We start from the raw sequence: 14,291 nt of genomic DNA on the forward strand, positions 1-14,291 counted from the left end.
CAAAGCATTCGAAGGAAGGACTCTTTGTTGTTGATATCGATAAGGTCCCAAGTCCATCCTTATAGTAAATAACTTAACGAAATAAATAAATAAATAAAACAAGGTACAAGAATTGCATAAGATTTTATAGCCTTTTTTATGAAATTTATGCATGCACAGTTTACGTTGAAAGATATGGGGTGGTATGTTCCTGGTTAAGTGCCACTCATGATAGCGATGTCATAGCATGGCTTGCGCGTAACTCGTATTATTTATATATGTAAATGGAGTGTAATAAAATGCCTTTTAATTTTCCTTATAAATAGCGATTGCTTTTAATAATCTTAAAAACCGGACCAAGGATTCAGTTGCAATAAGAAATTCACTACATGAAATGTTTAAAATGATTGGTAATTTTATTATGTTTTGTTAGTCTTTTAGCTTGATTTTAGGATTAAGGAAAATATATTATTAATAATACTTTTTTTACTTACGTCAACATTCAAAGTCAACCAAGTTTAAAGAATAATATTTGTTGTAAAATTCGATTTTTTTACTAAACTTTTTTTTTAAAACTGGTTATATGCTATGGCCGCGTATTGAAATTGCTATGTTGATTTTTTTGCTTTTAACTTTTTTCGTGAATAGCGGTTAGAAAATAATCTCGTGGAAGCTGCGTGTATGGTACATTCCCCAATCCGTATTCAAGCAGCTTCGTTAAATAATCTCCAAAAAGAGGAATTTAAGAGGAAAGCAGGCATATGTCCTGTTCAGCTATCATCACATTTACAGGCAGTTACGGCATGAGGGTTCGGCATAGACCAGTTGAGTCTGTACCACACATGACTTGATCACCCATAGATAATATATTTCGTTGATTATATAATGTGTAGTAACTGTTTTCCTTATAATTAAAATAAAAAAGCCTTTTTTTCATTACTTAAATACAATGTTAGTTTTACTGTTTATATTTTTAAGTTACTTGGTTTTGTTTTTGTTGGTTACAGTAGCTTTCCTATTCCAGTTGATTTAATTTACTTTACTTATCTAATTTTATATCTAGTTAACCTAATTGATTTTAATTTACCAATTAATGTTATCATAAATTAAAGCATGAACCCCTGTTAGGGTAAAGGTGTCCAAGGTTTCATTCTAATTAACAATAACATTTTCCGACTTAATCAAGAATATCGTAACAAGTTTTAACTTAGAAAAACTTACAATATTTATTTACCTACATCGTATCTTACTTGTGAAATGTTGATAGCCATTTTTTTCATGATAACCCATTTTGATAAGTGTATACAGTACTTTATATAATTATTACAGTCAATATCCCGTATCAAATTTTGTCATTTTAGACTCGGCGAGTTTCGATTTTTTTTTTACGGAATACCTCTACTTGTTATTGATGTGAAATGGTTTAAAGAAAATGTGTAACTTAAAAGTGTAAAATTGATTCATTTAACAAATGAGAGTTCAATTATTATTACTTGACGGAGTTTTTTAGGCGATTTTTTTTATTGTATAGGTTGGCGGACGAGCATATGGGCCACCTGGTGGTAAGTGGTCACTATCACTCAGAGACAATGACGCTGTAAGAAATATTAACTATTCCTAAATATTAACTATATATCGTCAATGTGCCACCAAACTTGGGACTAAGATGTTATGTCCCTTGTGCCTGTAGTTACTGTAGGTGATGCCGAATGCATCATAATATAAATTTAATTATTAGTTATTACTAGTTTATAGAATACTAGCTGTGCCCGCGACTTCGTCTGCATTGAATAAAACTCATTGTGGATATAAAGCGTTTAATAATAATTATCAAATCCATTCACTCAATTTTGTTTTTATAGTCGAATTGAAAACTATGAGGAGGTTATCCATTCAATAGTATTTTTTAAATTTGGTATTTTTTTGAATCAGAACTACTTAATTTGTGAATGATTAGATATTAAAAGTTCTTTATTATGTCAATACTAAGTTATTGCTGTAAGCAGAAACTATATAATATATTATAATAGTCTCAAAAATATTTCTCAGTTCCAACAAGATAAAGGATAACTTATACGCAGTCGCCGGCAATGGTATGATTATACAAAAAGTATTTAGTATCCAAACAACAATACGTGTAACTGAACCTTACCGCTCCTACACAAAACAACCGGTTCCATTTATATTCAATTGTTTTTTTACACTTAAGTGTAAGTAATTATGTGAATGAATATAACTTTGCTTTTGTTGAGTAAAAATAAACAATGAACACACATATTCCAATCCTAGTCTGACCGCGACAAAAACTAGTACTATAAGCCTAGCAGAGTGACCCAACTGAACAAGGTCGGTATTTAAAATTAAATACAAGGCAGGCGTGTATAAAACTAGGTACCAGAGATATGAACCGTTAACCTAGATTGTATTAAATGAAAATATAACATACGACTTCTATGGTTTTTTCGATATCGTTTGTCAAAATGACAACGATATGATTATTTTGCCATCGTTCGCCGCTAAGTAAGCTGTCAATTTTATCACAATTAGTTAAAGATTTTAACACTTTGATCCTGTGAGTGTGTTAATTGAATAAGGTTCTCTTTCATCTTTAAATAATTGCTCGGATTGGTAGTATTAAACCATAGTTAAGTTTTCGGTTCTTATTCACGTGTTAAAGTTGTCTCTCGAGTATTTTATACGTAAAATTAATGTAAAATGAGTTTGTCGTTCAGCTCCGCAATGCGCAGAGATTGCGCTTAGTTCATCCGCATGAAGTTCATCTGCAATAGTAACTACGAACCGAAATAGTTTCGGTAGGCTCTTGAATTGCGACAAACATTTTTACAGTTGCCATGCAACTAGATATTCTGCAAGGAAATCGCTGAGGTTGCGTTGCGAAACGGGCGAGCGCCGCGAAGGTGAAGGCATCGCTTCGCGCCAGTCGCTTGGTCGAGAGAGAGGTAAGCGCACGACGCTTGCGCGAGTGCTTGCTTTGATAGCCGACAGCCGCCGCGCGCGCAATCATCCCATCTCCATTACTAATTATCTTCCTCTAAATATTATAATACAGTGACATATTTAAAGTGCGAACGAACTGTGTCAGTGGTTGTGTACGACTTTCTTAGTGAGTGTTAATAAGAAAAAAAAAATATTCTCATTATTTGACACACATATGACGTGTAACCGTGTGGAGATCTGACGATCCATCGACTCGCTAAATCTGTGTGTTTGTGTATCTCGGAACAGTGTGCCGGAATTTTAACGGACTTGCCTAAGCGGAGGTAAGAACGGATGTTTACAGTTATGCTTTATTGTATAACTTGAGGGAAAGCACTCTTATAATATGTATAAGACGCATTTCATTATCTTTCATAATAAAGTTGATTGCATTCGCTTATGTTACTTGTAAAGTTTATAAGTATTTATATCTTGTTTATGTTTCTTGTGAAAGGTCTCGTGGTGAAATGCGTTCAGTTGCAACGCCATGTTGAAAGCTTCAATTAAAAAACGATAATCGTTAGCGCTGAATTATAAAAAAAAATTATGAATCACGAGCGGTTCAAGAATTTGAAAATTATTGGTCCAAAAATTTTAAACGGTCGTAATATTCGAATGGCGTTTTGAATATTCATTTGTTTTGTTTGAAAATTTCTTAGTCCGTAACGAAAATGTTAGGGAAAAACTGTTTAGAAACGGGTTTGCGTCCAGAATAAACAATGCTACTGGTGAAAAGGTCCCTGACTCATCTCGCGCACCGTACGCGTGTCCTGAGGCTTTTGTTCGGAATATATTTACCTTTTAAATAAGATGCGCCTCATTTTGTAGGCAGGTGGACGAACGTTAGAATTTTTATCCAATGAAAATTTATATGTTTCTTTGTTTTATAAGTATTTCCCATAAAATTCAAATTCAAATTGACACGTTTATTTGTGAAAGAGAAAAAATATTTTGTAGGGATATACCCACTTTTGGTTTTATAAGTACTCGCTAAAGAAAAAAATATAAATTATCATTTTAGTGCGAACGGTACCTATGGCGATTCGCAATAAATTTTGCAAGAGATTTTTCAGACAATTGCATCATTCAGACATTACATGTTAAGAAATACTACTCAGTATCGAGCAATTTTTGTATTTCTATATGTTGATGAGTTCTTAGTAAGGTTTGACATTTTATAATGATATGTATCTAAGTAGTCACTTGGCGTTTCACACCGAATTTGGTGCATCCTCAGGAAGTATAATCTTGTTTCCAATACAAAAAATACCGGGAAAGGAAATCGTGACCATAGACAATATATGTTTTATCTCTATTTCGTGTGACGTCATTTAAATCTACTCTATTATTATAGAATATCGCTTTCAAGTATTATTTTAAATTCATTTTATACGTAATCTTGAGAAATGATTGTGATAAAAAAATTCTTGAAATTGTTTACCTTATTAAATTATTTTATAAGAGCAGGTTTGAAAATTATTATAAGCAGGGCGAAAAAGTAACTAAAATAAGACTCATAACGATGACAAAACGCTTAAAAATTTTGAAAATCGAATTCTCATTTTATTTATAATTAAACTAGCTTCCGTCCCGACTTTATCCCGTTGAAATAAGGAGTTTACTTCCCAAACGCAGCGTCACCTATTTAGTCTAATCTAATCTAAATACTCACATAAAATCATTGGTAGCCGTCCAAGCGTTTAGTAGTTCAGTTAAATATACATACAGAAGATTTCTGTATAAACATACAGAAGATTTCTGTATAAACATATAAGCCATGTTTATGTGAATAAAGCTAAGTTTAAAATCGTAAATGATTCTATGTCATATTAAGAATGGAATAAGATTGTTAACGATTGAAGTCAAAAAGATCTGTTCGAATTAGTGAAGGGACCGAAAATAACGAACCTCTTTTAAAGTAACCTTCTTTTTAATAATTTACAATCAATAAAATAAACGTAAAGCTTTATTGGTACAAAAATAAATATAGGTGTCATTATAAACTTGTTTTAGTAGGGAATACGAACTCCACTTCAAGAGAATTAAATAACTAGAATCGACGGTTACTTTTTTTCTGAATTCTTGATCTCAGCTAAAAATAAGCTATCCTAATAAGATGCAGCTATGTCCGTAGGAATATTACATGATACAATTGAATGTGTTCTCAAGACACTATCTCTATAGGTAATTATTTATTATTGCTGATGATTCGATCAGTCTTTTTAAATAGGTAGGTTTTTATTTGTGTTTTTTTTTTTGTTTTTGTGTGCGGTTTTATGTACAAATACTTTTGCATTTGACTTGTGTATAACTTATATATATGTATATAAAAAGGGTTTTACAGATTAGATAGAATTAAAAGAAAAAGAAAAGAATGGAAAAATCGTTTTATAAGTAATACACCTAAAGCATAACATTTTAAATAATTTAAATGATGTCATGACTATCGTAAATACTATAAAATAAATAAACACGTTCCAAACCAGTATAGAACCTTTTTTTTAAGTCTGTTGAAAAATAATGCCTTTTTGTGTTTAAACACTGAAGTACAATTTATATTTTTTACATTAAATAACACATATGTAATTAAATAAAGTTTCAAGGAAAAATCTATAAATTATAATTGATGTACATATTTTCTAACTTAACGTTTAAACCGTTAATGTTACTTGACCCGTGTAATATATACAACGTACATTATGAGGACGATAAAATGTAAATAACAAGTATGTATAATACACGACTTTATATAAAGTTTGCAAGCAATTATGACATCGGACGGGTTACGTAGACATGATTACTAAATTGATTGACTTTTAATGTATCTTTCGGAGTCTTTCAGATTTCAAAGGTTAAAAGATTACAAAATTAAGCAATTCACATATAACTCCGGTCCGAATAAGGCTGTTGTAAAACTGCATGAGATTTTATACAGCGAAGACTTACAACATAAAGTATATAAGCTAATTTAAGCGGGTCTTAATTAAATGGTCAATCACAAACTTACTAAGTAAAACGACATTTTGAATCTTTAAAAGATAGATTTAAATGTACCGGTTTGGATCGTAGATTCTATTGAGAACAATTGTCAAGTATTTTGACTTTGAAAGTTGTTTTGTTATTGGTATATAAAGATAAAATTGTATAATGATTTTTTATAGTAGGTAGATATATTATAGGTAAGTTAGTTTGTCACGATACGGGAAGTCAACTTTAAGCCTATAAATAATTCTAATATGTACTTGTAACTTCAGTAAACAAATTCAATCACTAAAACGGTGACTTGTAACAAATATAATTATATATTACCTCGTGTATAATTCCTCAGTCGGGGGTCAGGAAATACAAGAAACGATTGAAATAATATAATTGAACCAATAAAAAAAATACATCGATGAATTTATATTGTAAATGATACGTTTTACGTAGATTATTATTTGCTTTGTATTGCTATAATATCAGCAAATATATTCTGATTTGGTCACTTTTTTTAATACACCTTGTAGTCCAAGATCGTCCATTTTCAATTCGATTATATTCCAATTTTCATATCGCTGAACGGATTTAGACCAACCGATACTGATCTTTAATTTTTTATAAAATTATATTATGTAAATCTTTACATTAATATATCCATTCTATTATATTTATATTGAATGTATCTATTATATTTACATGAGCAGAGATGGCCCAGCGGTTCGAACGCAATCATCTTAACCGATGATTGCGGGTTCAACCCCAGGCAAGCACCGCTGATTCATCTGCTTAATTTGTCTTTATAATTCATCTCATGCTCAGCGGTGAAGGAAAACATCGTGAGGAAACCTGCATGTGACAAATTTCATAGAAATTCTGCCACATGTGTATTCTACCAACCCGCCTTGGAATAGCTTGGTGGAATATGTTCCAAATCTTCTCCTTAAAGGGAGAGGAGACCTTTAGCCCAGCAGTGGGAATTTACAGGCTGTTGTTGTTGTTGTTGAGTGTATTTAAATTGAGATCGAGAATGGTCAATACAGTTGTTTCTTTGACTTGTTCTCTACAGTTTTCCTCTTATTCTATCATTTTTCATTATTATTTATAGATATAAATAGCATTCATTGCTATTGGATTATTATTTATCATTGATAAATGACGTAATGTTACCATGAGGAAAATTTATTCAGAAAGAAGATGTAAATAACACATATAACTAAATTTATATTTATTTCCTTTTTTTTGTTTTAAGATGTGTTATTACTTTGTTAAAGATACATTTAACGTAAAACATACCTACATATTCTTTCGACGATATGGTTTTTTGTTTTATAATAATTAATGCAGTGGATTTTTTAAATGTTTTTATTAAATTCACCTGTGTAAGTCAAATGCTGCAGCTGTATTTAAACCAGTTCCACAAAGATTGAGCTGAAAATTTGCATGCACTTTAGGTACTAAACGATTATTTATTTGTTTAGAATTTGTCATCGTTAATAAAAATGATAGTCGACAGTTGGTTCTTAAGCTCATCCTGGTTCTCATTCGTTCTCGTTCAGTGTCAAATCTGTTATTATCGAGTTGTGACATTATACAAAAAAAAATATTCGAAATTTTGTATATAATTTTATATATAATAGTATTTTATGTATAATTTTATAAATAATTATATATATATATATATATATATATATTTAATGACAAGCAAAATCATTAGTAAACGTTGTCTGCTATTGTATTACTGAACGAAAACGAACTGCGAAACGCGCGTTTAAATTATCTGGTACAGTGTGATTTATATTATTTAGTTTTTTCACAAAGGGAATAAATAAAACCTCTTTTGTTACTTATCTGTGAATTTAATTGAACATTTTATTGATATTTCCAACCATAAGGTATAATTGTAATGACGTTACGATGCGAAACTGGTTTTACGTTCATTGTTGGCATTCGGCTATACGCCTCTGTAGATAAATTAGGTCGTTGTTGACCATGAGTCAGAACTCAGACCATACCGTGAAAGCGAACATGTTAAAACATGTATAAATATTATAAACAAACATTTGCAAGTACAGAGAGTAAGCAAAGAAGGTGACAAAAATCGAAAACCTCTCCTATATTATATTTTCAAATGAATACATACATTAATAATATATTGCCTTATTGATGTATAATCTCATCTTTATTTATGTGTGATGAATAAAACTTGGAACTCGTTGGTAATTTTAATAAAATAAAAAATATATTGTTTCTAAGTGTTGCCGTAAACTATAGTGTTACTCAATCGTCTGTTCTACTGATCGTAAATTGTACGCTATTCGTGAATTATTTCAATACTTATTATAACAATTATTGTTAATGTTGTATTTTGATAGGGTTCTATGTCGAGTTCTTCCAGAATATCTTCGCAATGGTGTAGTAACTTATATCCGATGAAATCCCAACTCGACCAGCTTGCTTTGGAACAGCATGCTCGTAACCTTATCGTCTTTATCCTATACACAATACAAAATTCACCGGCTATGTTTTCCTATCAATTTTTAAAGTCTCATCTTATTTTTTTTTATAAATCGAACGACACGAACATGCTAGTGTTTTATAGAAATTTCACAATCCATAAAAGTCATTCTCTGACGTCAGAACATTATAATCGAATCAGTGAACTTGTTCACAACTTTTCTACATATGACAGTCACGATATATTCCTATTCGTACGATATTCCTCATCGCGTGTCTCCGTAAATTTCCTTCGCTTATCGTATTTTTATAATACGCTGTAAAAATAAAGGGAGGAATCTCCAGAATATCAAGTTAGTGTAAACAGATGGATATGAAAGTTGATAAGGCATGTTTACAATGTCGTTTGATATGTTAAACTTTGTTCTCACCTAAGATTACATTGTTTTTTGTGAAGAGGTAAGCGGCTTCGAATGTATCCAACGATTTTTCGGTTTGTGTATACTTACCCTATGTTAATTTGTTTAGGCGTAGAATGAATATTGTATATACTTAGTTTATTTTACAAGCATGACATGTGTTAGCAGTAAAGGTTTTTTTTTTTTATATTTATTTGACGCTAGCTGAAGAAATGACATAGCTGAAGAATTTGTTCCTTTGGAGGCCGTTAGTTCAAAATTGAACAATTCGATTGCAAATAGAATCTTGTTGAATAAGATCGCCTATTTGTTGAGAAAGGTTATGGACGATATATCATCATGGTTCTATCTACGGGGGCAGACCAGTTACGTTAAAAAAGTATGAAACTGCGCGGTGTTGTCAGGATAGCAAAAAGTTGACAAAAATATATTAAAACTATATTTTAATTTGAAGTAATAGTAGCCTTAAATCTACAACAGCTGGTCTAGTGGCTATAATTGACTTCTGACCTTTGATTCCAGGTTCAAACTCAAACATAGACAAGTGACTAAATTTTCAAAGTTTTGTTTTTAATTCATTTTGTGTTCGACGATGAAGGACATTACTTCAAAAAAGGTTTGTTGCAAAGTTTTGCTATAAATCTTTTTTTTTTAAATTTCTACATATGATGGAGCTATGTCCGAACGTACATAAAATACATGTAAGCATTCGAATAGAGAATCTCTTCGTATTTTAAAATATGTTAAAAAAAAATAATGTCCAGAAAAATATCAATGTATAGCTGACATGGCTTTTATTTAGGCATTTTAAAACAGTATCTAGGCGCTATATTCTCATATCTAGAGCTATGGCGTGTGATCGCAGTGTAGGCGGCGGACACGTTTTTATCTTTTTAATATGTCCAAACGTGACGTTTACCTCGCATGCTTTCAAACGTCTTAAACGATACATGTATCGTATAATTCAAAACATTTGCATTTTATACGAAAAAATATATACAAGATATATCAATTAATAATTTTGTTCAGAAAGAACTGTTGAATAATAATCTTGTTTTTTGACATTGATTATATTGAATGCGTTCTTGCACGAGATCTTAAAGCAAGGCAATAATTGTAAGAAATTTGTCAGCAATACTTATAAAAATACTTTTATTAGACGTATAGCTGAAATAAAATGTTTAAATAGTGCCATTAATAAGAGGTACTTAATTATGTACTGATGTAAATTATTTACTTAAATAAAAATAAAAATAATTTAACAGGAAATATTTTAGTACATGCAGTGTTGCCAGAGAATTCAATGGTTCATAAAAAGCAATGTTTTTTAAATTGAATATTAATATATATCAGTGTAAATTACTACAATATTATTACAGCAACAAAATATCAATTAAAAATAAATCATTTGTAAGACAGAACAATATAATAATTGAATTGATGAATATAAAATGGTTAATTATGACATATTGGTTTGATTGATGTTCTTATTCATTAACGTTGAATAAAAAAACTAAAACATTTTATATACAAACAAGTCGTCATCAGGTGTTAGGCATAAAAGGCCTATCCTTGGAGTTTCAGGTTGATTTACCAAATTTAAGCAAATTTGGTTGAGTGGTTTGGCTATAAATGTTTGTATAGAGCAACACTCAGACAAACGTACCAAGTAGCTTTCTAATTTATAGGAACAATATAAATAGTTGTTATACACGGCTTTTTTTTTATAGTATAGGTTGGCGGACGAGCATAAGGCCCTCCTGATGGTAAGTGGTCCCCATCACCCATAGACAATGTAGCACCAACCTTGGGAACTAAGGTGTTATGTCCTTTGTGCCTGTAGTAACACTGGTTCACTCACCCTTCAAACCGGAACACAACAATACTGAGTACTGTTTTTGGCGGTAGAATAACTGATGGATGGGTGGTAACTACCCGGACGGACTTGCACAAAGTAAATACTACCTACCTACCACCAAGTAAATACTAAATTAAACTTAAACTACAACTTGATTTCAAGCTCGCTAAACCAAATCTCATCAATTTTTTTGGTTGTTAAAGACCAATAGAAAGACAGTCAGTCACTTTCGCATTTATAATATTAGTATAGATGAAAATTAGATTTTATTAAACATGTTACTTTATAAAAGAGTTTATTTATATCCCACTCGATAAAAGGCGTTAATAAATCTTTTAAAAATAAAATACTGCAAGGCTTCGAAAGACCTCAAAACGTCCTGCATTGTATTTTTTTATTTGAATTTGAAAGGTCAAGTACGAATACTAGCTTGCTGGCATTTAAGACTTTGTCGCTATTTCGGACTTTGATACTTAAAGACGCCGCAGACATAATATTTTATTACGATCGATATCATATTTTATCTTCGAATATATATTTTAAAAATATACTGCTCCTTTTAAGATTTCATGTTTTATTTCAGTGTTAAATTTTTTTTTAAGGGTGATGAACCTGCTCTTTTACCTCTTTTTTTAACTATCGATAATTTTACGGTGCCTAATACAATATTTGATATTGACTATGACATATCTGGAACTTAAAATAAACGTAACTAGAAAGTTTAATCTTAAAAAGATGAACGCAGTTCTAAGTGGAAATCTTATATTTTAGAGTAGTTCTTAAAACAATGAGGTTGTGTGTGTGTGTGTTTTCATTTCAAACGGATTATCAAGTCAGTTACGATTTATGTTTCGTATCCGCTGCCATTTAAATTTAGCATAAAACATCATAATCGTTTTGTTTATAAAATTGGATATAGTTTTGTTTTCAATTCATTAACGTATCCAGATTAAAATAAAATTCATACAGCTGTAATCTTTTTATGTGAGTAGGAAGGTAAGACTGTCTTGTCTTCATTTGACTGATGTCTGCGTCGCTTGAAGGATATTTAATTAAGGAGTGCTAATGACATCTGCATGTCGACTTACTTGTCTTTGAGACATACTTATCTGATAATCTTTTTGTATGCTTTTTTTACATAAATGTTTTTATAGATATAATGTCTTATGTGTAAATAATAAAAATAAAAAAATTAACTAGTTTTCAAATAGCTGACGTCTAATTTTCTCTTTAAAGAGAAAAACTTTCTCTTTACGAGAAAAGGAAGGGTGTGATAATACTATTCAAATTTGCATTTTTCAAATGAATATAATTAACTAGTTTTCGTCCTAGACGTTTTCGGAGTTGAGGCGTCAGGCATATAAAAACGTAGTCTGCATTCTTCTTTATAGTTCAAGCTTATTTAATAACAAATATAATAAAATTTGGTTCATTTGTTCGTCCGTCTAGAGCAACAGATAGACAAGAGTTCCTTTCGCATTTATAATATTAGTAATAATTAGTATAGATTACAATATATAATAACTATTTACAGATAACCTTTTCAAAAAATTAATGAAGCGGACAAGGTTACTTGCAAATGGTCACTGAGATTGGATCTTTGACCTTTAATTTGTAACACAATATTTTATAATGGTTCCTTTTGACGAAAATTGAATGTGAAATATTACTTATATATTCTGTTATTTTTTTTTGGATTGACGCATTAATATATGCTTAGACGGATATTAATTCAGCCGATGTTTAGTGTGAAGCGAATTGTCGAAACACGCTTTTCGGGATTTCGTGGCTTTACACCGTAACACCTCAGCCATGTATAGTAGACTTTTTTTTTAATTTCGCTTAAAATATATCGTAGTAATAATTCACTATGAACTAGAGTTCTATGAATTAAACATAACTTAAGCGACTAACTTTGTCTAGTTTTAAACACAAATCTTAGTGAAACGTCAAGGATACATAAAAATTTGCAATATAATAGCTGGGTTACAAATAAATAATACGAGAAATAAAAAGGTTATATATTTAAAGAATTGGAACAAAATATGATGACGTTATTATTACGTTAACAATATTATTATATTTTTAAAAAAGGTTTGAAGCGTAACTTTCAACAAAAGCAATTAATATTTGGCAGACAATTCACTTACCTTTGATGTTATACCACAGAAAAAAAAAGGGAGAGGGGAAACTTTAGTATGGAAATATGTTGCCATATATTAAAATCGATTCGAATCAAATACCGATGTTTTTCATGTATTAAATGGGCTGTAACATTGTATTATTTGGATAAATATTATCATTATGATATTTCCAAATCGCGTGTTGTCATGTGTATATACGTTTATAAAATACTGGACGAAAACCCCACTACGCTCGGGTAAAATAAATAAAAATTTTAACAAAAAGAAAAACCGACTTCAAACAAAACACTATTTTAAAAAAAATGAATATGCACGAAAAAGTAATAAAAATAATTGCGTATTCAACATATTTTTAGAGTCTTCCTAAGTTAAATGAAATGAAAAATATTAGACTACTTAAAAGTCGATTTACGATTATATCATGTAGTTATAATTATTGTTATTTTTGGAGCCGGTGTCAGCCAATAAAACCCTATAGTATATCTATCAAAAAACAATTGCCCCAACAATCAAAAGAAAGAAGCGATACGAGCCCCTTGATTGATCCAGTATATTATTGTGTAAAAGGTAATTTGTAAAAAACATATTTGTTAAAGTATTCTCGTATTGTTTTTTGATAGATATACTATAGGGTTTTATTGGCTGACACCGACTCCAAATATAACAATAATTATAACTACATGATATAATCGTAAATCGACTTTTAAGTAGTCTAATATTTTTCATTTCATTTAACTTAGGAAGACTCTAAAAAATATGTTGAATACGCAATTATTTTTATTACTTTTTTGTGCATATTCATTTTTTTAAAATAGTGTTTTGTTTGAAGTCGGTTTTTCTTTTTGTTAAAATTTTTATTTATTTTTTGATTTTAAGTGAAGCTGATGTTGACTAACTAATTTTTTTTAATATGGATAGATTAAGCGTTCCGTTTACATGAGTCAGAAACTACTTCGAGGACAATTTCAAAGGAAACTTGCGAATAAAGCAAAAATAGACTTTCGAAAATGCGGATTTAATACGTCACGCGGCGTAAACTACAAGGATCCCTCGAAAGAGCTGTAATCGAACTCAGCAAAAAAACTTTGAAAAAGACCAACTATATTTCGTACATCATATGACATCACATCACATACACAAAATTTGATTAAAGATAGTAAGAAATTCTGCCCCATATCGCACCCTAACTGCGAGCCGTATAGGAGTTCCATCACTACATAGTATAAAACAAAGTCGCTTTCTCTGTCCTATATCTTTAAATCTACGCAACGGATTTTGATGCGGTTTTTTTTAATACATAGTGTAATTCAAGGGGAAGGTTTGTGTATATAATACATGAACAATATAGTAAAGAAACACTGATAATTTTAGAAGTTTGCGATGTGAATGTGATGTCGTAAATACACAAATTCTGTAGTATATTTAGTATCAGTATTGCACCCGTGCGAAGCCGGGGTGGGT

General features: G+C 30.5%; 1 protein-coding gene across 2 annotated transcripts in view; it reads left to right on the forward strand.

Annotated features, from left to right (window-relative positions):
* The first annotated feature begins 2,903 nt into the window (after positions 1-2,903).
* The window catches only part of LOC124536062, a 170,604-nt gene continuing 159,216 nt past the window's right edge, over positions 2,904-14,291 (forward strand). For both annotated transcript variants that reach the window (XM_047112489.1, XM_047112487.1), the window contains exon 1: positions 2,904-3,260. The gene's annotated coding sequence lies outside the window, so the exon portion shown is untranslated. The remainder of the gene's footprint in view (positions 3,261-14,291) is intronic.

Source organism: Vanessa cardui, chromosome 16 (genome assembly GCF_905220365.1).
Source record: "Vanessa cardui chromosome 16, ilVanCard2.1, whole genome shotgun sequence".
Lineage (NCBI taxonomy): Eukaryota > Metazoa > Arthropoda > Insecta > Lepidoptera > Nymphalidae > Vanessa > Vanessa cardui.